The following is a 4,198-nucleotide window of genomic DNA, read 5'->3' as shown; positions in this document are numbered from 1 at the left end:
ATATATATGGATGTATATAAACTCACTTCTTAGAACCTTGATTTGGGGAGAAAAAAAAGCTTTGATACAAATAGACAAGTGCACAGTCAGTGAATGCTTTTGGTGGTATATATTCAAAGTAAGTTTACTTTTTTTTTTTTTGGTCTCATTTCACCAACTCCCAAAGGAAATAACATGCTTGTGCTTCAACTTTATCGGATTAGACTGTATTAAGAATTTTAACACGTGCCAGGTGTGGTAGCGCATGCCTGTAATCCCAGTACTCAGGAGGCCGAAGCAGGAGGATCGCTGTGAATTCGAGACCAGCCTGGGCTACATTGTGAGTTCCAGGTCAGTCTCAATTACATAGTGAGACCCTGTCTCAAAAAAAAAAAAACAACAAAAAAAAAACAACAAAAAACCAAAAACAACAACAAAAAAAAAACAACAAAAAACCAAAAACAACAACAAAAAAAAAACAGAAAAAAAAGAAAGAATTTTAATGTGTAAAATATAAAATTTAAAATTTCTTTGTGATTTATATCCTAAGCCAGATTAAATAGGCATGAGTTTTTTTTTTTTTAAATCAGACAGTAAGTCATAGGATTTGAACACTTTGGAATGGGAGGTTCCTGAGTTTTGTTGCTGTTGATTAATAGTGTGATGACTTTTAGATTTGGGCGGGAGGAAACCTGGAGCTATATGTTGCAGTTTTCTGGCTCCTGAAGAGAGACTTGGTTGTGTTTGAACCTCCGCTAATGTGTGTGCTGTAAACAATTTCAGTGATGACCACAGGCATCGGTCACTGGTTCCTGGAATAGAGAACTATGCACAGGTGCCTTCGTGGCAAACAGGACCACGTGTTGGTAGTGGGGAGATTAGCTTCCTGGGAGAGATGAACCAGTGCTGTAACCAAATCTTGAAGAGTCTCCAGGCTAGTAAATAATGGATGTGGGAAGGGCCTTGCAGACCAAAGAAAGAGAGTAAGGTCCTTGGGGTAAGTTAAAGAGCAGCCACGAGAACGGGCTAGACTGGGAAAGATTGGTCCTAAGACCTAACTGTCTGGTGCAGGGTGGGCTTGTACTGCTGATGTTCTGCTTGGAATAGAACTCCAGCGGGTGCCAGACTGTGAGTGAGGGAAGCTTCTTAGTGTCTAGGGCTCTGCTGGATGGGGCTGTGTAGTACTCCTTATCCTGGATGGGTTCTCCAAGTGGTGCTCTCAGCAAATGACACCTGCACATGCTCTCCTGGGACAGTCCAAGCCATCTCTGAAATACTTCAAAGGACTGTGGGGTACAGTAGGGCAAGCCTGTAATCCCAGCACCCTGGAGTGAGAGGCAGGAGGATATCGAGTTCAAGGTCAGCCCGGGCTACACAGCGAGACTTTGCCTCAAAAAAAAAAATTTTTTTTTAAGTTAACATATACTCTATAGCATACCATTTTTATTTAAATAGAAAATTTTCCTGGGTTAGGGCTGTAGCTTACTTGCTTAGCAAATGAGAGTCTTAGCGTTGAAAAAAAATCCTGGAAATCTTTGGATAAAAATGTTTCAGGAAGTTGCTATGTTTTTTGGTTTTGAAGAAGGGTCTCACTGGCCTTGACTTCACTGTGTAGCTCAGTGAACTAGGTAGCCTCACACATTGATCTGCCTCCCTCATTATTTTGTTTGTTTGTTTTTTTCCTGAGACAGTCTCAGTATGTAGGTCATGCCAACCTTGAACTCTGTGTAGCTCAGGCTGGCCTCAAATTTGTAGTGATCGTCCTGCCTCAGCCTCCCAAGTGCTGGAATTTACATGTTTGAAGCCATGACCGGTGGAGGTTCCTAAGTTTATGTGAAATAAACCCCTCCCCCTCCCCATAAAAAGCACTGAGTTAATGAAATTTCAGAGCAAACTGATAGTGGAAGGGGGAAAGTGCAGAATAAATGGCCTAAAACTAAACACGAAGCAAGATCTGCAAAGAGATGTCTAGCTACCCCACTCAGGAAGCTGACGCAGGAGGATGACAAGTTCAAAGCTGGCCAATTTAGCAAGGCACTCTCAAAAATAAAAAGGGCTGGAGATATAACAGTATAAGGATTACACTGGGCTCAATTCCCAGTGCTGGAGGAAAAAGAAATGTCTAGCTACCGAGTTTATATTCTAGTAGCTAAGATTTGAAAGTATTTGTCTAGAAATAACATGGAGAAGTTGAAATTTGTGCAAAAGAACGGGGTGGGGGGTCATGCACATTTGAAAAGGCCCTGCCTCCTGCTCTGGTGAACGGTGACAAATTCTTTCTGTCCCAGTGAGACCGCACTTCTACCTTCTTTTTGGGTCCACACAACCTCAAGGTATTAAGCCTGTGTGAGTTGAAATAGGGAACTCCCAGCTCGGATACTCGACCTCAGGCAGCGTCCCACAGGCTCCAAGGGGCAAGGCCTCTCAGGAAATTCTTGTTGCCCTCCCTTCAGCACCCTCAGGCCCCACCCTATCCTTCCTGATGGTTTCTCACCTTTAACATATTCAGTGTCTGCCCCAGTCAGATAATTCATGTAACTCTGTTACGGTTTAAATCTAGATGTCCCATAGTCCCAGCTGACGCCTCCAAACTACTTAAAGTATGATGGGGGCGGGGCGTGTCGCGGGGCGTGGCCTGGCGCTCCGCCCATTCCACCCTTCACTGCTGCAGCCTCCTAGGACAGCAGATCTGCAGGCGGTCCCTCCTTGGAGTTGAAACTTGAGCCAAATAAGCCTGTCCTCCCTTAAAGTGTGGGTGTTAGGAATTGACTCCCCGTGATGAGAGGTGGCTAACACAGACTCTTCCCCTTGAAGCTCCCTGGACTTTGACTGATCAGCCTCAGAACTCCTTGGGCCACAACTCAGTCCTGTCCTCACCTCTTTGACACAGGAGACCTCCAGGCTTCTAGTGCACACGGCAGTTTTCTCTCAGCCTCCAAGGGCCTCCCTGAAACGCTCTCCCACGTAATAACGTTTTTCACAGTGTCATCCAGACCCGTGACTGCTGAAGTTGTTTCTTCCGCCAGAAATGTTCCTGTTTTCCCGGATCAAGCTAGGAATTTTTCTGGCATCTCTATTTCACAGCCACCGCCCCCCTCCATGCACATGCTGTCCCTTTCAGCCTTTGACACACATGATCTGGTCGTCCTTTCACAGCCTGTACCCGCCATCCTGGGCCGGGCTGAGGAGAGGTACCCAGTACTCTTGCGCTCTAGCAGGAATGAGGACAATGTGATCCCTAAACAAGAGAGCTTGAGAAAAGCTTTCATTAGAGGGTGACTTCCCCGGACTCCATTACTGATGCTCAAATCCAGGACCTTCGCACTAAGCTGTACACCCCCAGTACTTATTTTTGAGCCATGGTTTTGCTAAGTGCCTGGATTGAACTGGAACTTGGAATCCTCTTTCCTCAACTTGCCACAGGCCTGCACCACCATGCCCAGCTGAAGGGTTATGTTTTTGAAATGATAATACATTGGTACCTCTGTTCACAGCTGCATTTGTTTGCAAAATTGTTCACAAACAAAAGCGTTTGGCAAATTTTTGTTTTTGTTTGCAGATTGCATTGAGTGACAAAGACGATCGCGGCCATCGTTCCCGCACAACGTGGTCTTCTTTTCCAAAATCGTGGAACAGTTTGAGTTTGTGAACCAAGGTACCACCATAGAGTGTTACCGAGGGACTTATTAACTGGTTCTGGGAAATGACAAGTACCAAACAAATGTGTTGGAAAGGGTGGTGAGTGACAGGGTTTAGCTTGTGCATCGAATGCCAAACAAAGCACAAGTAGCAGGACAAAATTTTAGTGTCAAAAATGCATCAAAGGTGGATGTGGTGATGCATACCTATAATCCCTGCACTCGGGAGGCTGAGGCAGGATCGCCATGAGTTCAAGGCCAGCTTGGGTTACACAGTGAATTCAAGGTCTGCTTGAACCTGTCTCAAAAACAAACAAAAAACAAGATTCAAGGAGTTTAAAAAGCAGTCGAGTACCAAGGTCTGACTACTGTATATCCACGTAATGCAAAGTACAAAATCCAAGACATTTTAGGGAGAGCCCTCCCTCCTACACTGCCCCTCCCCATCCCCGGGCCAGGACTCCCCTGGCCACACGAAAGCCGCGCCTCGTTCTCTCCACAAGCAATCCGGTCTAAGCCCCAGCTGTTCCAACCGGCCAGGGCCAGATGCCTCTCTGACCGAGCGCTCAGGTCACCCACCC

This window comes from Fukomys damarensis, unplaced genomic scaffold (assembly GCF_012274545.1).
Source record: "Fukomys damarensis isolate Sample0158 unplaced genomic scaffold, DMR_v1.0_HiC HiC_scaffold_17, whole genome shotgun sequence".
Lineage (NCBI taxonomy): Eukaryota > Metazoa > Chordata > Mammalia > Rodentia > Bathyergidae > Fukomys > Fukomys damarensis.
The sequence above is the reverse complement of the archived record's forward strand: the minus strand, read 5'-3'. Positions refer to the sequence as shown.